General features: G+C 40.8%; 1 protein-coding gene across 2 annotated transcripts in view; it reads left to right on the top strand.

Annotated features, from left to right (window-relative positions):
- Positions 1-23,384, top strand: part of Inpp5f (inositol polyphosphate-5-phosphatase F) — a 91,931-nt gene that overhangs the window by 569 nt on the left and 67,978 nt on the right. The window lies entirely within an intron of this gene.

The raw sequence follows: 23,384 nt of genomic DNA, 5'->3' as shown, positions 1-23,384 counted from the left end.
GAGTGGGGACCGGGTCCCTCAGGAAGCCCCTGCAGGCCTCCACCTGCGCCGGCTTCGCGCCGTCCAACGCGGGAAAGTTCTGGGTTCGAATTCCATGTAGTTCAGTGGAAGCCTTGGCGGGACTCTCCCTGTTGACATCCTTGTATTGTTCCCGGTCCCTTATTAAAGTGTGACTTCACGAGGGTTACCTCACAGCACTTGATCGAAAGCTCCGTGTATGACTAGCCATTTTCGAGAAGAAATTGTGTCGGATGTCACTTAAACGTTTAGGAGAGGTCACAAGCCTCCATCATTTGCCTTAGGAAACTTTGCAGTTGGGTTAGGCAGCAGCACCTGTCCTCAGACAGCTGCTGTCTCTGTATCTCTCTGGGGAGTCTGGGCAACTTCTGCTTAGTTGCCAGTGCTTCTTTCTTATCCACTCAAGAGCTTTTGGCTGTAGGAAAAGTGAGACTGGAACTCTTGAAAGAGCCACCCTCGGAAGTTTACCTGTTTTCCTGGAGTGCATCTAGTGTAACAGCTTCAAAGGGACTTTTTGGGTCATCTGGTTACCACTTAGGTAACAGGTCCTTTAGTGTGTCAGCCCCACTCACCATGGCAGCCTGAGGAGCAGGGTCGGGATATTCCTTTCCAGGGGACATTCAATACGGAAGGGCACTTCTGTGACCTCCCGGACACTTTTCGGCCGAATCTCCTGTGTCATCACGAAGGCCTGCTATGTTGCTCTGCTAGAGCGCTGAAGGAGAACGTTTTTTCTTCTCCAGAAATATGGTTCTGGCTGTATTTCCTTGCCACTGTATTTTATGTCCTCTTTTCAGAATGGAGACACTACCTTATCCTGTGGACTTCTGGTGACCTTGGGATAGATGATATAAGTAGGCTAGTTTTGGCTAGTCTGTTGCTTTCTTCTTTACCCCAGTTTGACTACCTTCCTAGCCTGCCACCCATGTGAGGTTTAGAGCAGGGAGAATTAGGATGTAAAATTCCCAAGAGCCAATTCCTGGGAGCTGGAATGCAGGACTGAATGGAACTTGAAGTCCTTATCAGCTCATCAGATAGGTCGAAATTTCCTGAGCCTCAGCAGTTTCCTTCAACCAGAATCTTAACCCCAGCCTTTTTTGGAATAAGCCATTGGGTTTGGGTTATGCTTTGTCCAAAGTCCATATCAAATATCAAACTTAAAACTTTTTCCCATAATAAAAAGTTTGTTCTAGCCGTTACAATTAAGTTTCTTTTATTTCTTAGATATGTAGCCCATTACCCACAAACATGGACCACAGCTCTCGAGGAAGACAGAGGCCATCATATTTCGGAATTAATAGGCTGTTGTGAGCCTTAGGCGTTCAAGTTGAGTACATGGCGCATCCTTGTAGTTACTAAATATTTTGTCTGTTGAGTACTCAAGAATCTAAGAATAGCTATTTTAGTAATAATGTTTAATTGGCGTGAATAGTCTTCAGGTCTTTTATCTGTACAGTTATTTCAAATCATGCTTATTCTATTGAACATTCTTCCCTCTGTTTTTATGGCCAGTTTTGCTCTTGTTTAAAATGACAACAGTTAAAATATTTAGTTTTCCCCCCTGGTTATTCAACAACTGAGCAAACTACTGACCAAGTTTGTTTTTTGTTATTGTTGTTGGTTTTTTCACCGCAGGGGGTATTATAGGACCAAACAGTGCTGGGAATTGCGATTTTTTTTTAAACATATGACTACTGAAGAACCAGAAACAAGAAATTTTCTTTTTTTCCTGGAGACATAAGAAAAATAAAGTGATAATGATAGTTAAGGTTAATATGAGCATTTCCATAGCTCGGAATCCCTGTTATTCTCAGTTCCTGCCTGCCTAGGTCATCGTGTGAGACTTCTGTTCAAGGCCACCCACCCTGTACTAGTCTAGCCTGCATCCATGGGGCAGAGTTATTGGTCACATTTGTTTTTATTTCTTGATGTTTTTTATACTTCGCACACACTGCAATTATAATCCTCCGTTTCTTCATTAGCCTGTGTCTTCTCCAGTGTGCATTATTTCCTCATCACAGGCTTTGCTTTACTAATACTCTTGGTGTATCAATCCAGAACATACTTTATGTTTGAGTTAACTTGAATTAAACATAACTTCAAGTTTCCTCACATTTAAATCATTGTTGTAAAAATAAGATAATCTCTTATGTTCATTTAGGCCTCATTCTGATTCCCCATCCCCTTCTTGCTCTATAGCCCAGGCTAGCCTGAAACTTACTGTGTCGCTGATCTCAAATTCACAATGCTTTGACCTCTGCCTCCTCCTGGATTATGGGATTACAGTGTGACCTATGATACCTAGCTGAGTGATTCTCTCTGTCTCTTTTTTTGTTTTTGTTTTTTGTTTTTTGAGACAAGGTTTCTCTGTGTAACAGCCCTAGCTGTCCTGGAACTAGCTTTGTAACCAGGCTGGCCTTGAACTCACTGAGATCCTCCTGCCTCTGCCTCCTGAGTTCTGGGATTAAAGACATGCACCACCACTCCTGGGCTGAGTGACTCTTTTTAAAGATTTGTTTAGGCCCTTAGTGGTGGTGATCACTTCTAATCCCAGCACTCAGGAGGCAGAGGTAGGTGGATCTCATCTCTGTAAGTTTCAGGCTAGCCTGGTCTATATATTGAGTTCCAGGACAACCAAAGCTACGTAATAGAGAGACCCTGTCTCAAACAAACACTCAAAAGAAACAAAAAAAGATTTATGTAATTGAGTGGAAAATCTTTGTTCAGTTCATCGAGAAATGTGAGAACTTAAACTTGTGAATTTTTTTGTGATAGGAATTATTTTGACACTGTTTAATTTTTTTAAGGAAAAAATTGAGCATAAATATTTGTCTGTTTTTATTTCCTAACAGAAGTGAGTAGTCTATGTTTTTGTAAATCATTGGGCTTTTGGTTTGTTATTTTTCTTTTTAAGATGTTTATCACTATTGCAAATTAATGGCCACCAGAAAAAAAGTATTTAGGTTGTTTTAACTTCTCAGGAAAGTGCTGTGTAAATATTCAATAATCTCCAGAGAGTAGAGTTTAATGTCTCACACTAAGAATTATAGTTTAATCGAAAGGATGCCAGGAGAAGGGGAGAAAGGAGGAGGGTAATGGGACACATGAGACAGCAAAGCAGAAAAGAGGTTCTGGGAGTTGGGTCAGAGGGCACAAGGGGAGACCAGGGTCATGGATAAGATCAGGGAGGAGGAGAATCAACTGAAACATATTTTGCTTAAATGCTGTAACACACACACGCACACACACACACACACACACACACGTAAATTCAATAATTTGTATGTTAATTAAAAATAAAAATATATACTATATATATATTTAAAAGGATTTTAGTTTAAGAAATTAAAAAACAATATATAATCCACTATTGGAAAAGTTAGGCAGTCCTTTCCATTTAAAATTGCTTCCACTCTTTCGGCTTTGTGTGATGGGGCAGTGTTACATAATTTATTTCTGTGTGTTACCTCATTCCATTCCGAGACTGAGTGACCATGAAAGATCTCAGAGCATCTGCTGTACACACATTTATAAGCGTATGCTCCATATATAGCAAATGGTACTTTAAATGATACACAGTAGTGAGCATTTCTTTTCTTTCCTTTTTCTTTTCTCTTTCTCCCCACCACCCCAGGGGATATTAGCTGTCAGAATTCACACCAACTTTTCCTGCCCTTCTTACAGTTTTGGCAATCCAATTATTTTTCCTTTCAGAGGGAAGTGGCTTTTACATGTTGCTTTGTACTTGTGGAGGTCAGAGGACAACTTGTGGCCTGTTCTCTCCTTCCACCTAGGGATCAAACTTCGATTGTCAGGCTTAGTGGCAATCACCTTTATCATTTTGCCCTTCTGAAATTATTTTTCACTGTCAAATGAAGTTAACTTTTTAAAATGGAATATTATTATAGAATTGAAATCCATATAGAATACTAACCTCTGGAGGGCTGTTATGTGAAACTGTATTCAGTTTAGTATTTTGTGTCCTGCTGTTTTAATACACACACACACACACACACACACACACATTTTGAGGCAATATCTCAATTGGTGCAGGCTGACCTTGAACCCCTAATCCTCCTGCCTCAGTTTCTTGAGTTTCAGGACCACAGGCATGAACTTGGCTTTCTAACAATTTTTGTTATTGTTGTAACCAGCTTTACTAGTGTTTTTTTGCCCTTAATTTCTTTGAAAAAGTACTCGTTTTGTATTATGTACTACATTTGTTACCTATATAGTATAGTGTCTACACGGTAGCAGTTGGGCTGAATGAGTCTTTACATTTAGTTTGTTATCTGTATCTTCACCCAAGATTAAAACCAGCGTCCAGTAGCAGCTTTTACTTGTTGAGCATTTCTGAGCTGACAGTGCTCTGTCTCTATTATTCCATTTTCATCCCGCAGTAAAACTCTGGAAGATAATTTTGTTATTAGTCTTCTATTGCAGATGAGAACGTTGAAGCATAAAGGAATAGTTTCTCCAAATTCTTGGAGGAAGAGGGAGAGCCAAGGCTTCTTCTGCTCCAGTGTATGGCTCCACAGTCATATTCTTCAGTACCTATAATATTGTTTTATAAAGCTGGGCGTGGAGGTGCACACCTTTTATCCCAGTACTCAGGAGGTGGAGGCAAGGATCTCTGTGAGTTTAAGGCCAGCCTGGTTCACAGAGTGAGCTCAAGGACAGCCAGGGCAATACAGAGAAACCCTGCCTTGATAAAACAGATATAATGAATATATAAATAAATAATAAGCCTCTCTATCTTGTTGACTGTGAGGCTGTAAGATTTGTGTTTCATGGGCATCTATGAAATGCAGCCTATAGGAGAATAAGAGGCCCCTCACATGGGAAGGCCAGCACACTAAGGAAAGGTCAGTGCAGGCTGCACAGGCTGGTAATGGGGGCTTCTCATTTTTCTTGTCCCTGTGCCTGCCTTGTCTCATTTCCTGCAAACTTAGTTTATGTGGGTATAAGGAGCTCCACAATGTTGTTATGTGGTAGGTTGACAAATAGCTTTCTAGCCACTTCAGTTTTTCAGGTTTTTCCTTCTTGGGTTTTTAGAGCATCTGTGGAAAAAGTGGGGATAGATCATGGGGTAGATCTTGATATGTACTGCGTGGGAGCTGTTTCCTCCAGTGATGAGCAACCTGAACCCTGTCTTAGTGTAGCTTTGCAAGAATCCTAGATCCAGTTTCAGGGCGACCTTTCAGAGTATACAGAGCAGAGAGAATGGAAGAGAACAAACCTTTAAGGCAATCGCCTTCAAAGATGGGAGGATTTTTTTTTTTCAAATCCTTGATTCCTAGATACTTGTGTTCTGGCTGGAACCTGCCAAAGGAGAGTACCATCAGCCAGAACATTGAGGAAGGAGGGGCATAGGGTACAAAGACTGACAGAGAGTAGAGCTGCCAGGTGCCAGACCTAGGTGACCTCAGTGTGGTGTTTCAGGAGCCTGGCTGCATTAGAGCTCTCCAAGGTGTCCTTGGAGACATCATGGGACCTCCCAGCTAACACAGCTCTAGCATGGAGGAAGAGTACATTTGTCTCCAGACCTTTGGTGGATGTTCCCTGTTCACCTTGCGTAGTTTGAGCATCAAAGGCTTGTTGGGAGGATTAAATAGTGGCTGGGACCAAAGACTAGTACATTGTTGAACATTGCCTCTGGTACTGTGCTTGTTTCTTGTTGACATTTTTTTCCTGTCAAGGGGGACTCTGTTTTATAAACCTGTGGAGTTCAGTAGATCTGGTTTCTTCTTAAATGAAAATGACTGGGACACACAGATGTCTTTATTTTCCTCCACCTGGCCCTTCTGCCAAAGAGGTTGCTCTCACTCGTTTTCTCCTTGAACTTTAAGGTGCAGTAGGCTCATGTCTTTGTACACAGATACTAGACTATTGGAAAAATCATACTAGTTCAGCTGTACTGTTGATTCAGTATGCTCTGATTTTGGTGTGACTTTATGGGGATTTAAATGTGTTAGGTCTTTACAAACTGCATTGCTATCTCTGTGGGTTTGTTGTTGTTGTTGTTTGTTTGTTTTACAGACTATTCTATTCCTATTCAAATGTTTTAAAACAATACTCTAAAATCTATCTTTATGTATACAAGTGTGAGGTGACAGTGATGTCACAGAGCCTTGATAAATCATGACGTGTTAACTGATCTAAGTTACAGTCATCGTGTGTCAACTGGCCATAAGTGAGCGGAGAACATTTGAATCAAAGCCTTTATCAAAATAGGGGGAAATGTCGTTATTTCTTGCTATGGATGGTCTTTCTGTGCACTGTGAATATGTGTTGCTCTCATTGATTGATAAATAAAGTTGCTTTGGCCTTTGGCAAGGCAGGATAGAGCCGGGTGGGAAATCCAAACAAAGATACAGGAGAAGGGTGGAATCAAGGGAGATGCCACCCACCCAAGAGGCAAGATGCCAGTGTACTGGTAACACCACAACCTCATAGCAATATATAAATGTATAGAAACGGGCTAATTTAAATGTAAGAGCTAGTTAGAAATAAGCCTGAGTCATCAGCCAAGCATTTATAAGTAATAGTAAACATCTGAGTGGTTATTTGGGAACTGGCGGGCAGGAGAATAAACTCCCATTACAATTTCTGGCTGGTGGTGATATATAAGTAATAATGTATACATAGTGTTTTGAAAGTGAGGCTAAACATTGAGCATCAAGCATTATAGTACTTGACACACACTGATAGTGTCTTCATTCAGTTGCATGTTCTGTAGGTTGGCTCATTTTGCAGATATTGAGAGATCCTTAAGGGAACTGCTTCCATTCATTAAAAAAAAAGTCATGCTTTCTTTGGTTAAGATAACTGAGAAATGTAGGTGGACTTTAGGTCAGTGTTCCTTTGATTCCTGCCACGTACCTTAAGCCTAGAATTTGGGAGGTGGAGGCAGGAATGTTAACCGGTTAAGGTTAGGCAGGCAGTGGTGGCCCATGCCTTTAATCCCTGCACTTGGGGAGGTGGAGGCAGGCGGATCTCTGTGAGTTCGAGGCCAGTCTGGTCTACAAGAACTAGTTCCAGGACAGTCTCCAAAGCTACAGAGAAACCCTGTCTCTAAAAGCCATATATATGTGAAGTTCAAGGTTATCTTCAGTTACATGAAACACTGCTGTCTGGAAACACCAAAGCATCAAGTGGAGGGTGAATATGAACAAAATATATTTTATTAAACTCTCAAAAATTTAATAAAATTATAGCTGCATGGTGGTGGTGCATGCCTTTAATCCCAGGACTCTGGAGATAGGGGCAGACGATTGCTCTAAGTTCGAGGCCAGTCTGGTCTATAGAGCAAGTTCTATGACAACCAGAGCTTCTGTAAGCCCTGTCTCAAAAAACTAAAGAAAGAAAAAAAAGAAAGAAAAAAAAGAAAGAAAAAAAAGAAAAATTCAGATGCAAATAGTGATACACTTTTAATTCTAGCACTTGGGAGGCAGAGAGAGGCAGATCTCTGAGTTTCAGGCCAGCCAGAGTTACATAGTGAGATTCTGTCTTTTATATACCCACATAAACACATGTGTGAGATATTTAAAAAAAACAACAATAAAAACCCAAAGCTTATTTTGGTTTTAGGTTCTTTCAAATTTACTCTTGTATTTCCTTAACTTAATAGTAAGATGCATCAGGATATACTAATTTGTTTAAGGAATCTCGTTCTTTTCAAACAACTTTTCACTTTCTTTTAAAGTAATACTGAGCTTTAAATTTCATAATTTATGCAGTACTAATATATCTCATTTAGACAGTTATAATATCTAACTGTAACATTAAGGGGCTTTTTCCTCCTTTTTTATGAGTATAAGATTCCTGGTGTTTCACATAATTAAACATTGCTTTTATGCCAGATACAAATCCTTTTCACCGTACTCTGAGCTCAGGGTAACTGTCTTTGCCCAGGAAGGCTGTGGTGGGCACACTAAGAGCTTCTGAGGATGGTGGTGTGCTAGCCTGCCTTCCCAGACTCGTTTCTAGAGCTGTGACATTTTCCTAACTTTCCAGTACTCTCATTTCTTGAAGAAGAGCCCTCCCATTTAATTTAGCATTGTGTTTCTTTTGTCTTTTAAATTACACTGTGAAGTAATTTAGTCTTTCAAAAAAATTATTGGTTGGGGGCTGGAGATGTTTGTAGCTCAGCTGACAGAATTTGTGCCTAGCATGCACAAAACCCTGGGGTCTATCCTCAGTACTGCATAAAACCCAGTGTAAAATGCTGATACAAGTCTGTAATCCCAGAATTTGGGAGGTGGAGGCAGGAGGGTCAGGAATTCAAAGTCATCCTCTCTCACTGTCTTAGTTAGGGTTTCTATTGCTGTGAAGAGACACCATGACCATGACAATTCATATAAAGGAAAACATCTGATTAGTCCACTATCATCTTGACAGGAGACATGGCATTATGCAGACAGACATGGTGTTGGAGAAGGAACTGAGAGTTTTGCATCTTAATACAAAGGTAGCAAAAGAAAACTGCTACACTGGATGTAGCTTGAGCATATGAGACCTCAAAGCCCACCTCCAAGGAACACTTCCTATTCCAGCAAGACCACCTAATAATGCCACTTCCCTATGGGCAAAGCATAACAACACATAAGGCTGTGGCGGTCATACCTATTCAAATGACCATGATTACCTAGGGGGTTCAGGCTAGTGTGGGTGACATGAAACCCTATCTCAAACTAAACAAAAGCAAGAACTGATTGGAGATTGTCTACCTGGTATGTGCCAAAGTAAAAAGATGGATAACCCTGCTACCAGACTAGCAGGAAGTGTGGTCCAGGGAGGAAACCCACAGGGGTTCTAAAAACAGACACTAGTTTAGAGCCTTTACACGAAGTTATATGCAAGATTGAGTTGGGTTTGTTTTGAGACAGGGTGTCACATGCCCTAGCTGTACTTGAACTCAGTAGGGAGCAGAGGGTAACATTGACTTTCTGATCCTCTTGTCTCACAGTACTAGGGTGAATGTAAAGTGGAGTGCTGGGAACACTATGCCTGGCTCACTAATTTGAGTCTTGAGGTTTGAGGTCTAAGTGATTCTTACCCCCGTTTCCTTCCTAATAAATGGTAAGAAAGGTGTTCCTTGGTTTAATTGTGACGTTCCTTTATCTCTAAATAGCCAGATCACATCACCCTATAAAAGTGAAAAGGCTTTTTTGAAGGCACCAAGCTTGTGCGCTGTGGAAATTTAACTTACCAAAAATAATACCTTGTTTTTGTTTCATGTTATAGACTCTCTTTATGTAGCCCAGGCTGCCCTGGAACTTCCTATGTGGACCAGGCTGGTCTTTGACTCACAGAATTCTGCCTCCCAAGTTCTGGGGTCAAAGACATGCACTGCCATGTCCAGCTGAAACAACACTTTTTAGGTATAACACCTTCGTTCTAGCAGGATACCATAGAGGATGGGGAGCCTATGAGAACAAGTCGGGTCTAACTGGCAGACTGTAAGATGGTGTACCACTTTCCTCTATTTCCCACTCGTGGATTTTTGTTTGTTTGTTTGTTTGTTTTTCCTGAAATGGAAGCTGTTCTTCATCTAAGGCCAGGTGAAACAGTGAATTCACAGCAGTGGTGGTGGGTTTGGTGGGTTTGACGACATAAGCTTTTTGTTAGCCCACAGTAGTATACACTATACAAGAAATCCTAAAACAAAATACAGAAGAGTTTTAAATAATTTTTTCAAATTTTTCAGAAAAAAGATGCAATTATTTAAAAACCAGCTGAGAGAAAGGTTGTATCTGTTGAGTGTTTGGAGTTTATATAGCTCTGTGCATCTTTGTTAATGGCTGTGTCTAAATGAGGAAAGGAAAATACTGGGGTTTCTCTCAGATTACTACCTCCCTCCTTGGCCTTGAACTCACTATACAGCCAAGGATACTTTGACCTTTGATAACTTGTCTCCCCTTCCCGAGTACTGGAGTTACAGAAGTACTTCACCTTGTTTGGTTTTTTTATAGCACTGAGTATTAAACCTAAGGACTCATGGGCGCTAGGCCAACTCTCTACGTAATGACTGACATCCCTCCCCTTGTCTTTGGATATGTGTTTCTTTTTGTACCTTAGGCCAGCTTTAATGCCAGCTCTCTATATTAGGTAATATTTGTGGAGTTTGATCTTTACAGTTTCCATGGATGGCATGTCCCATGCATCATTCATGAGTCAGGCTGATAGAGTAAAACTAAGCTACTCAGGTGGATTCCTCCCAGGGATCTATAATCACTTAGGCAACTAATTCTAAACCTGCCTATATGTCAGAACCACCTATATGTCAGAATCACCTATATGTCAAAAGAATTTAACAGTTCTGTCTATGCTGTCTCCCTCCCTCCGTCCCGGTCAGTTAAGTACATCTCTCCAAGGTGAGCCCAGACATGAGCAGTTTATAGGCCGCCTAGATGATATTAATAAGCAGCCTGGGTTGATAGTCATTGAACTTGGTTTTACGCTGGGAAATCACCACCTGCCACAACTTCGGAATTGGATGAATTCTTCAGCTTGCTGCCTGGCAGAGAAATAATTACCATTATGGAGGTTGAGGAACTGTGGATCAAACTTTGATCTTTAAGATGGTGCCTGAATGAAGTTATTACTTCACCTGCTTTCTCGCCTCATTAAATTCTGAGAATCAAAGCATGACATGCTAACAATTGGAGCTTTCAGTTCCTCATCCTAAAGCTCTTTTCTTCATCAGTCTGACTTTGGTTTGGTGAGTGTCAGAGGAATAATAGCTTTTGTCTTTAGCAGGAAGTGAAACTGGGGTCTGATTAGATATGCATAAACTGTCTGCCCCCTTTTAAAGAGCAGCTGAAACTTGCCTTTGAGCTGTATAGAATCCACGGGCTCTTGGTTTGAGGGAGTGCCTTCGCTCTGGGATCTTGGAATGAATGACTCATGCTCTCTGCAGGCACACAGTGCTTAATCACTTGTTTTTTGTGTACTAGGAAGAGAAGGGCATATGAAAATAGAAGCTGTGCACTCCTGCCAGATGGTCTTGAAATTAGTGCAAGTGTTGACTTAATGGTCAAATAGCTGAGCTTGTTTCAATGACAGGATTTGACTGTATGCCACTTTATTATTTCACAAATTAAAATTTGGCATTATTTCTAAAATGCTATACTTGTGTGGTTTGTAAAGAGTTCTTATTATGTAACTTTGGTAGTACTAAATTTTAAAACTTATTTGTGAATTTAAAATGTTCGTCTTTGAATTTGTTTGCCACTAGTTGAAGGACAGGTTATAAATGGTTGGAGCAGTTCAGTTACATGGGTGTTTTTTGTGGAGGGATGGCACAAGGCATGGACACTTTCTCTGCCATTCTGGTCCATTCTGTTTCTAGACTAGCCATTAAAAATGCTGACAGTGTCAACTCTTTCATTGTTGCGGATGCCCAGACTACTACCATCTACCACATTATACACTAGGTTTTGCTAGTGTAAGCTTGTTTTATTTCCTGAGTGAAGAATAAGATTATAATGTATTTCGTGTTTACATGAGATGTGCATATGCATGCATATATTCACATACACATACAGCTTGTCCATTGCATGCTGTACTAAACGATCAATTCCAGCAGCTCCAGAACTCCATGGATCCTCTATTTCCTGACCAGTTACACAGTCTGTTTAGGTCTCACTGGTTCCTGTCTCTTGGGATCACATTTATCATTAGTTATTATTTTTATTGATAGACCAACACTTTACTTTTTTTTTTTTTGAGAAAAAAAATCTCACTAGGTAACCCTGACTGGCCTGGAATTCTCAGAGTTCCTACTGCCTCTGCCTCCTAAGTGCTGACATTAAAATGGTGTGCACCTCCTTGCCTGACAATGCATTTATAAATTTATTCATTACTAGCTTTTAAAGGTTTATTTTTTATTTTATGTGTATAAGTGTTTTGTCTGCATGTGTGTGTGTGTTCTATGTACATGCCTGGGTGCCCTTGGAAGCCAGAAGAGGTGTCTGATACCCTGGAACTTGAGTTAAGTATGGTTGTAAGTTGCCACATGGGTGTTAAGAACCAAACTGGGCACTCTGCAAGAATAGCAAATGCTCTTGACCGCTGAGCCATCTCTCTGGCCCATCAATGCATTTGTTTTAAAAATGCCAATATAGCAAAGACTAGTGTTTTGATTTGTCGTTAAAAATAATAAAATCTTGGGCTGGGGTTGTGGTTCAGTGTTAGAATATTTGCCTAGCGTATGCGAGGTCCTGCATCTGTGCTCTAGTACTATGCACAACAAACTAACAAACACCCTTAAAATGTTAGTCTTGCTAGTAGGTTATGGAAATAACCAATTGTTAGGAGAAATCCGTTTTCGTCCTTTGTGTCTTTTGATTTATTCATTTCATTGAGTAACTGTTGAGTGAACGCCTCTTAGGCACCAAGCACTGTTCCAGGTCCCAGGTTCACACAGGTGAACGAAACAGGATTTGGGGTTCAATAGCCCTTTGTTTGGTTAGTTGAAAGTGATTACATTTATCACGACTATTAATGTGCTATTTCTGCCTCTTACGTGTCCTTTAAGTAATAAAAAAGTGTTTTTTTCCCTCCCCACTGTTTTCTCTGTCTTTCCTTGGGTAGCTCAGGTTTTGTCAGGTATCTTTGTGTCTCTTGACTAAAAGTGACACTCCGGGGCTGTTGGATGGCTCACTGGGTAAAGGTGCTTGTTGCCAAGCCTGATGACCTAATTTTCCTTCTTAGAGTGTTAGGAGAGAACTGACCCCTGCAAGTTGTCCTCTGACCTCTACAACAATTTTTCCTTTTTTGTTCAGTTGTTTTTCCAGACGGGGTTTCTCTGTGTATTCCTGGCTGTCCTGGATCTCACTCTGTGACCAGGCTGGCCTCGAGGTCTGCCTGCCTCTGCCTCCTGTGTGCTGGAATTAAAGGCCTGAGCCACCATTTCTGGCCTCCACATCATATTTTTTAAAATATGTTTAAAATATTGTACATTCTAAGGTCAAATATGGTAGGAGAATAGACCAGGCAGAGCTGCAGAGTAAAACCTGAGGCTGGGAATGTATTTTAGTGGTAAAGTACCTGCCTAATGTGCTCAAGGCCCTGGTTTGATCCCCAGCACCCACCAAAAATCATCCAGGCGTGGTAGCGCATGCCTTCAGTTGCAGCACTCAGGACACAGAGACAGGGAATCTTTGAGTCTGAGGCCAGCCTAGTGAGACCCTGTCTCAAAAAAAGAAACAAAACAAAGCCAGGTGGTGGTGCTCATGTGTGTTCTTACAGCTCACTACCTTTCTGCCTCCTGACCCAACAGTTCTTAAAGTGTGTAAGAGTCTTCTGTGCATTCAGTACATTCAGTACCTGTTGTTTGTTTAGAAACTTGCTGGATCCTAGCATTCTGTGCTACCGAAACATAAGTGTTAATCTTGCCATGCTGGCCTATCACAGGGACCAGCACTAGGAAGATAGGCCCACCTCAAGCTATGCTAGAGACAGGCTGAATGATTTTGCTTCCCAGACCCACCCGATAGTATAGGCCCTGTAAGCGTCCATGAGCTTCTGCTGGGTCTGCCCAGCTGACTCTGAAAGATGCAACTTTCCTTTCCCTTTTTTCTGTCTCTTTTGGGTGCTGGCCAGAACCGAAGTGTGCCTTTTCTGGTACTCAGGTCTTCCTTACTCTCTCTAAAACTTCCTCCCTTGTAGCTGCCCTCCATGCTGGTCAACTCAAATGGCGTGGCTTTTTTCCCCTCTTCATTTTCTTCCAACAGGTAGCTGCTGAAATTAGCAACTTCTCTGCCCCGAGTGTTTGCTTTAGACTCTCATAAAATGGTATTACCTTGAGTAAACTTTGCTTGGCTTTCAAAGAGAGAGAGGAGACAAAATTTAGTTTTTTTGGAGGCTATTTAAATTTTAACTTTTACTTATTTGTGTGTGTGTGTGTGTGTGTGTGTGTGTGTGTAGGTGCCTATGGAGGCCAGAGACATAGGATTCCCTAGGAGTTGGAGGTTATGAGCTGTTTGGCGCGAATGCTAGGGACTGAGTGTAGGTCCTCTCCTCTGTAAGACAGGGCTGATGCTAGCTCTTAACTGCTGAGCTATCTCTTCAGTCTTGATAACAGCGTTTTCTGTGGTCCATGGGGTAAAAGGCTTGGCTTTGGACAAGGACAGTGGCATTAGGTATGCAGAGAAGTGTGGCGATCATCAGATGTGGAGGGGAGAGAATCAGTAGGTCTTGGTGAGCAACAAAGGCATTCTGGGTGTCTTGTAAGTTTCGGCTTGGGCAGCTGGAATGATGATAGTGAACTCACATCACATGCAAAAATATTACATCAGGGGTTATTTGGTAAGAGGACCTGTGGTGCTGGAGATATGTTAGAGCTTCCTTGGACTGAGAATGGGAGACTGTGTTCTGATGTTAACCAGCTGGATGACGGTGACCGTCACTTTACCTGTCAGCCTTGATGGGTATATCTGAACTAGACCACATGAATTCAGTTTCTGTCGGCTTAAATAGTGAGCCTTTCCAATGTGGTTGCTTGATCAGGACCTATTGTGCCACACAATGGGAACACTAACTGAACCTGCAAACGACTCAGCGAGCTCCCTGTTCTTCATGAGTTCCAATGCAGTCAAGGAGTTAACCAAGTCAATAATTAGATACACTAAACCAAGGCAAGATGCTGAGGTAGAAATTTGTTATGCAAAGTCTGACCAGCTCTTAGGGTGGGAGGACTGAGGAATGTGTCTTGAAGACCAGTAACCCTTTACCTGAGGATAGAATGAAGAGCAGGCAGAAGTGGTTGGGGAGCAGCATTCCAGACCCAGCCTTGATGAGTGGAGGGTGACTTCAGGCCTGGATGAGTGGAGAGGCAGAGAAAGGCAGTCAGGGATAGCTCAGATAAGGGCTTAAAAGGCTTTCTTCTAAGAATCATTTATCTATTTTGAGGCAGGGTCTCTCTATGTAGTCCTTGATGTTCTGGAATTCACTATTTAGACCAGGTTGCCCAGGGACTCACAGAGATCTCCCTGCTTGTGCCTCTAGAATCCTGGAATTAAAGGCCACCAAGCCCATATCCTCCCCACCCCCCATCTACTTAAAAGCCTTTCTAAGGAATTTTGGACTTTGTTTTCGAGGATAAAGGATGTAGAACTGGATTAACAATGTTTGTATTTATCCTTTTTAATGCCTAATGTGTTTCTTTCACATTGATGTTAAACTAGCGAAAAATTTATTTGATGTAAAGGCAGTAATTTTGATAAACAGAAATTTACTGGGAAGAGAGAATTATCCTAAATCTCTATATCTGCTTGTTTCAAAAATATAAAGCAATGAGGCTGCAGAGATGGCTCAGCAGTTAGAGCACTGGATATTCTTCCAGAGGACCTGAGTTTGGCTCACAGTACCTGTGTGGAGACTCACAACCGGCTATAACTTCAGTTTCAGAGAATTGAACTCCCTTTTCAGACTCTGTGGACTGGCACCAGGCACACATATGGTAAACATACATACATGCAGGCAAATTATCATACACATAAAATGAAATAAATAAAACTTTAAAAATCATATAAAGCAAAAATTATGAAGGAACAAGTAAACAAAGCATGGGATTTTTAAAAAGACCTTAGTAATTAACTGGTCAAAATATTTAGCAACTACATAGATTTGAGCAAAATAACTTACAAGTTTGATATAATGACCCTTCATGCAAAAGCATTAAATGTTTTCAGTTGTTTGAGGTACATGGTGAAAAGTACCTTCTGGTACTGTGAAAGTCCTCAGGTAGGAGACTTTCAAGTCAGATCCAGCTCAAGTCTTCCAGGTCTTGTGTCTAAAGTGCATGGTGTCTTTGGCAACAGGACTTACCTTCAGTCTCTGGGAGATAAATAAGGGTAGTAGCAAAAGTCCATATTGTTTGAGGAGTCTCTTGTGCTCCCCTGACCAACAATTTGAAAGGCGGTTTCACATGTCTGGTATTGGGGGTTTTGGTTAGTCTGTGGCTTTGTGGGGAACATTTCTAGCCCAAGTGGGATAACTTCATTTAGACTATATATGTGTATGTATACACACAGACTTGTATGTATTGTATGTAATTTTAGGTAAATAAATGACATGATTCCGTGAGACTTTTTCCAGACACCTTAGTATCTTAAAACATTTTTAAAAATTGGCTGTACTGGGTCTTGTATATGCTAGGAATCTACTCTCACCCAGTCACATCCCCAGCCTAAGCAGTATGTTCTGATGTCATGATCTGGTGACTAGATACATATGTGTGTGTGCTTACCAGAATCAACCTTAATGTGTGGTCTCTCCCCCTCCCCCTTCCCCTCTCTTGTTTTAAAGAAAGGGTCTTGCTATAAAGCCCTGGATAACCTGTTCTGCTCTGTATAGCCCAGTCTGATTTTGAACCTACATGAGTTCTGTTTCCACCTCCTGAGGGCTGAGATTGCAAGTCTGTGCCTCCATGCGTGGCTCCTGATTTTATTTCTCTTTATAGTGTGTCTTTTCCCCCTGTTCTAATACTGTTTCACTGCTGTTAGTGTTTATTTCACTACACAGACTTGATTTCATGATTTATTGATGGACTGATACCATTTTTTTCTTCAAAATCCTGAATTAAAAAGCACATGTAGGTCCGGAGAGATGGTGCAGCAGTTGAAGGTGTTTTGCTTTTGCAGAGGACCTGGGCTCAGTTTCCAGCACACTCACTGGGTGCCATAAACCTTCTGTAACTCCATCTCCAGAGGATCCAGAGCCTTCTGGCTTCAGTGGGTACCCGTATGCTTGTGCATAGACATACATAAGTAAATACTGAAACTAATCTTAAAACATGTATGCACATAAGCCCACATAGAATATTTACAAACTGGCGTTCCTGCTCCCTGTGCTGATCCTCATCTTGTTGCCATGTCTGTCCCCTCGCTGAAGCAAAGAGGGCTTGGTTTCTCATTTTCACTCAGCCAGTGCCATTGGATACACTCATTGGCTTCTCTGTTTCTATATTTAGCCTTTCATCTTTTTTCCCAGAAAAATATCTTCCTTCCTTCTCAAGGTTAACTTTTGTGCCTGTACTTTGGATATCATTTTCGACCTTCTTTTTCCTCCATTCATTGTTTCCTCTCATGGGTTTTTATTTTTGAGGCAGAGTCCTGACCCCACTGCTACCTCTTGAGTGCTGAGATCATAGGCATGCCTGTTTTATGCACTGCTGTGAATGAGCCCAGGGCCTTGTACATGCTACATAGACACTCTTCCAACCGAGCTGGATCCCCAGACCTCAGTATAATCTCTGGTATACAATCATTACTCTTCCCTGTCCTTCCTACAGTGTCCTTTGAGGTGTTGCATATTTTTCCACTTTTTTTTTCTGGGCAAAGTGGCTTTGTTAGAGTGCCAGAATCACAACAGGACTTAGGAATTAGCACTGGGGCCCTTCTTCTTGCCAAAGGTGGGCACAACGTTGACAAAGCGACAGTTGTACTGCATTGGCCCCTTGGCCTGGCCTGTCTTCTCCCGTTTGACCACCTTGGGAGTTTGACTCTAGTTTTTCCAGTGTGAGCCAGGGAATCATGAACTTTACCTCCCAGCTTCTGTGCCACACTGGCCTAGCGTAGCCTCTTCTTCCAGCGGCCAGCTAGCCAGAAGCTGCTACTGCGAAGATGTAGTCAAGTAAAACTTTTTTGAGGCAGGGTTCCTCTGTGTAGTCCTGGCTGTCCTGGCACTCGCTCTGTAAACCAGGTTGGCCTCGCACTCAGAGATCTGCCTGCCTCTGCTTCCCAAATGCTGGGATTAAAGGTGTGCACCACCACTGCCTAACTTGTTTTTTTTATTTTTGTGTGTGTGTGTGTGTGTGTTACACTTTATTTTTTTATCTATTCATTTTGAGTATGTGGTATACACATGTATGTGTGCCAGTGTGTCTCCTGTTGTGTGTGTGGAGATCAGAAGAGGTTATCAGGTGTCCTCTGTTGTTCTCTGCCTTCTTAACTTTGAGATCAGGCTCTGACTGGACCTGGAGGCCCTCCTCCCCTGCCACAGTTAAATGGCTGTCAGTAAGGCCCAGTGATCCTGTTGTCTTTACTGTGTCCCCTGCCCTAGCACTGGTATCACAGGTATGTACCACAGTGTCCTGCTTTTTACATGGTTGCTGGGGAGCTGAACTTAGGTCATCATGCTTCTGCAGCAAGCACTTGACCCCACCAAGCCATCACACCCTTCTCTTCATTCTTAAAAAAAAAAAAAAAAAGATTATTTATTTTCAGTGTGTGAGTATTTTGTCTGCATGTATGCATGTGCATCAGTCACATGCATGTCTGGTGTCTGCAGGCATCAAGTCCCCTGGAACTGTAGTTTCAGGTGGTTGAGAGCCACATGTAGATGCTGGAAAACTACATGGTGACTCAGCACCACCAACCCACTTCCCAAGCTTCTTTGTCATTTCAAGCCACGATTTTGCAGTAGCCTGCTGGTTTTCCTGTCCCCATCCTCCGTTCATGAAGCCTTATTTCTGGCACTTGCCTATTTGAATGTGATCATCAAGCCATGGTGTGAACAGTATTTTCCCCTGTGGACCTCAGACAGTTGAGAGCCCTGTTTAACTTTTGGGTGAGCATTCATTATGTCAACTGAGATAAAAATCCACGCTGTAATACTATTTCACTTATGTCATTGTCTCCAGGAAGTGCCGACTCGTCCTTTATTTAAGTCTCTCGTCAGCTGGCCTCAGTTAACTCCCAGTCCTACTCACACTTCCACTAAACCCACTGGTCTTATGCTACCTAAATATTAATCTATTGTTGTTGTATTAAATATTATTTTAAATTTATTTATGTGTTGCTTATATCTGTGTCTGCCCTTGTGGGAGGGGTGGGGGTTGCATGTAGAGACCAGAAGGAGGTATTTGTATTTCTCTTTCTTTGTTGACCTATTCCAGTGAGTCGGGGTCTCTTCCTGAACCTGGGGCTGTGTTTTCTTAGCTAGATTCTTAGAATCTATACCCTATAGATTCTTCTGTCTCCACCTCCACCCCTGAATTGGGGGCTGAACACCTGGTTTGTTATGGGTCCTGGGATCCAAACTGTAGACCTCATGTGTGAGCAGCAAGCATTCTTAACCAGCTAAGCCATCTCTCCAGCTTGTTTGAACCTAGACAAGTACCATTCTTTTAATGATATTCCCTGTCCTGCTTCTGTATTTTTATATGTTCTGAGCCTATGTCCTTGCAAGTATTTGATATGTATTTCCCTAACAAAAGGACAGATTCTAGAACACATCTTAGATAGTCCTACTTCCTGTCCATAAAGCTCATTATAGTTGTGACCTTTGGAGGTCAGAGTTTCAGGGTTAGGGGAGCTGTCCCTGTTTCTTCAGCAGGAACATCTGTGTTGGCAGATGTGAGACTTGACATATCTAATATAGGGTTGACAAGCTTGCTATTGAAATAAAAGTTAAAGCATTTAAAAGTAACAGATATAAAAGTAGTTAATTGAAGTGTTATTCCAATTATTTTTTATCAGTAAAAATTCAGGAGTCACATATTGGGGTAAGAGCCTTGAAAGATCAGAGAAGCAGAGAAGCCACCAGTACTCCCTGCCCCCTCTGTTCCTTCTTCCAAACAGAGAGCCAAATTCCTCTATGTCCCGCCTTACTACTTCCTGTCCTGTCTACTGTCCTCTAAAACCTCTGTAGTTAATTTTGGTTGGCTAGTGGCTAGCTCTACCCTCTGACTCCATGCAAGCTTTATTTATCAGAACACGATCAAAATATCACACATTTCTTCTGTTTTGTCTAAAAAAAAGGGGGGGGGAGATTTTAACTAACTTATTTGACTATATTTATTGTATAATAAATATATACAGGTAAGAATTACATTAACAATGTCCAGTCCGTTTGCATTTGACAAATTCAGAGTAATACTCAATAATCTATTTTGTTTTGGTGAGTTCAAAGTGTTATACCTAATTCACTTTCTATCCTAATTTGTATTACCAATGCAAAACTATCTTTTATGTCTCTCAACCTTATGTACTTTACATCTCTTCTGTGAGTTTCTTAATTCGATAAAAAGGAGAACTATAGCTATTTAGTCTTCAACTCTATCAGAGATCTGAGAAGGATATATTAACTGAGTAAGCAGGAAGTGCAGAGCAAACAGCTTTCAAAACTAAGAAATGACAGAAACAGCTGGCTGCCTAGACAGTCACCCAAGATTCCTTTGCAGTGTTGGGGTATCCATCTTTGGCCTGCAGGCCTAGCATATCTGGCAGACTTTTCTGTGAAATAGGATTTTAAAGAACTGTCCCACCTTGTCTTGGCAAAGTTCAGCAGTCAGTTTCTTTTGTATCCTGATTGTTTGATTTGGGCAGCATACTGTCAACAATTGAGGCAAGGGCAGTTTCTTGCCTAGTGGCTAACTTTTATCTCAAAGAAAGTAAATTCCATACAGAGCTTCTTCAACACCCATCCTCTTCTCTGAAGTAGATTGGTGATAAAAAAAGAAAAGAACCTGTGTTATTAAAACATCTCAAATGCCATATTTTATAGATCTCTGAAGTGTTTGAAGACTACTCAGCTGTCTAAAAATATATCTTTGTTTGACCTTAAAAACATACCTAACATGAATACAAGTTTGATTGTAATAGGTGACTAATAACCTGCATTTCTTTATTATCCTAAATAGTTTGTAATAATAACCTTCAAGGACTAGAAATTTACATGACTTTGTTGAATGAGCTGTATAGGTACAATATCTTGAACAAGATTAGAAATGCATATACAGTATGTTCTAACAAAACTAATCTCAAATTTGTATCATTATATACAAATCCATATCAATATAAACTGTTTAAGACTAGTAGTTGTTTTTTGGTCCAAAAGCATACTCAATTATCTGTCCTTTTATCCTATCATTTCTAGATACTTTCCCCATTTTTAGAATGGAATCCCTGATTCTAATCTCCTTTGTTTAGCCTTTTTTTCTTGAACACAACCAATAACAACTTGTAACCAACCCTCTAAATTATGACAAATATCCATAATCCACTGAGCAACCAAAAACCACTCACCCTACCTCTTGTGAATGTGGGCATTGTGTTCTTAAAATTACTTCCTGCTATCTGGGGGCAATGGCATCTTTAGGGAAGCCTGAAAAAAATAGTTTCTCATCTTCTGTGGAAACAAAAGCCGAACCTCTTTTCTAAAGTAACATATCCTTAGACTCAAATTTTGAAGTCAAGATACATTTAAAATATATATGTTGGTTTAGCTTAGCAGTCCCCAGAATCAAATAATAATCTTCAATGAAAAAATTCAAAGAAAACCTAATAATATACATAATCCAGACTCTCTGTGTATTTTTCATCTTTATTTGGCTTTTTTACTGTATTACTTTTTAATATTTATTTTATTATCTTTACTACTTTTATCTATGAGTGTCTGCACTCTTTTATATTACTTTTGCTATCTCTTTAAAGACTTTGTTTTATTTTTTAAAACTATTTCTTTTTAAAACTGTCTACTCTTTTCCTCTCTCTCCCAACTACATACATTTTTTAAACACACTGTATATCCTGTTGTGTATCTGAAATTCTTTTCTGAACAGGAATAATTTTTAAAATGGTAAGCAGTATTGACACGGAGGCCCTGAGTGCTGACTCCGCCTGTCTCCACCTTTCAAAATGGCGGAGGTACCTTTACTGCCAGCTCTGCGAGTCATGTTCACCCCTAGTTCTAGGGACACAGTGGCTCTATGTCTCCACCATTAAGTAACTTGTAGCACTCTGCTCACAAATCCTAAGTTCTTTGTAGCAGGACCTCCAGAAAGAGCCAGAGCTGTTCATTCTGCCAGTATGAAACAGGAAGCTGTTTCTTAAAGGACCCACACCCCTGCTTGTGGCCAGCAAACAGAGCCTATCTGAAAAATAATGCAGCTGCCAAGAAGCCGTGTTTGACTTCCATTTTTGTGGGTTTAGAAGCCCTCTTCCCCTCCCCCCTTAAGCTTTTTTAGGTCTTACGTGAATCCATGCCAGACGGTGGGTGCCATTTGTAAATGGAGGCTGCATTTTTGTTCTTAACTGCCCAGACCCAAATAGTCACACAGAAACTATATTGATTTCAACACCATTTGACTAATGGCTCCAGCATATTCCTAGCTCTTACATCTTAAAGTAACCCATTTCTTTTAATCTGTGTATCACTATAAGGCTGTGGTTTATCAGTAAGGTTCTTGTGTCCTTCTCCTTTGGCAGCTACATGGTGACTTCCTGACTCTGCCTTCTTTCCTCGTCTATCTCTGCTTGAATTTCCTGCCTTGCTATATTCTGCCCTGCCATAGGCCAAAGCAGCTTCTTTATTATCCAATGGTAATAAAACCTATTCACAGCATACAGAAAGGAATCCCACATCACTTGAGAGCCTTAATTCTTTAAATGTTGTAATGACTAATTTCATTCTTAGGAATTTATATCCTAAAGCTAATGAGGTTGGAAACAAATGAAATACTTATTTAAAACCCATCATTTATATTACAGTGTTTTTATAATAAAAAAAAGCTTGATGTTTAAGTAAGGAAGTATTTTCTTAAATGGAAAATTATGCCTCCAGGTGAAGTCATGATTTTAGGATGTTTTAATTCTTTTAAAAAAGATTTTTATAGGACTTATTTTTATAGGACTTATTATGTGTCTAAGTGTTTTGCTCATATGAGTGTAAGTAAGTGAACCACAGTGTGCAGTGCCCATGGAGATTAGAAGAGGGTGTCAGATGCCCTGGAACTAGAGTTATGGATGACCGTCTGCCATTTTGTTGGTTCTGGGAATTGGGCCCTAATTCTCTGTAAGAGCAGCAAGTATTCTTAACAGTTGCACTGTTGACCTGGACCAACAGGTCATTCTTCAGGGACAGATTTCTGAAAGGAAGGACCAGGAGATCAGAAGATAAGGAAGACAGGAAAGTTGGGACCTAGAAGGGATCATATAAACTATGTCTTATCTGCACAAGTTATTAGGAAATACAGCACCACACGTACATACATTTTGTAGGAAAAGCTGGACAGTAAATAGAAACTGTCATACAATGGGTCAGAGTCAGCTGGGTGGTAATCAAGAAATGTTGCACAAAGGGAACACAGGACAACTCAAGTTTGTCACGAGCATACAGTGTCCATAACCCTTTAGGTTATTGGTTCTCAACATGTGGGTTGCAACCCCTTGGGGGTCTATGAAAATAGGGGTCACCTAAGACCATTAGAAAACACAGACGATTACATTACAATTCATAATAGTTGCAAAATTACAGTTATAAAGTAGCAATGAACATAATTTTATGGTTGGGGGTCACAACATGAACTGTATTAAAGGGTTGCAGCTTTAGGAAGGTGAGAACCACTGTTCTTGGGG

The sequence above is a fragment of the Myodes glareolus genome, chromosome 7 (assembly GCF_982192425.1).
Source record: "Myodes glareolus chromosome 7, mMyoGla1.1, whole genome shotgun sequence".
Taxonomy (NCBI): Eukaryota; Metazoa; Chordata; class Mammalia; order Rodentia; family Cricetidae; genus Myodes; species Myodes glareolus.
This window is presented reverse-complemented; position numbering and strand designations above follow the sequence as displayed.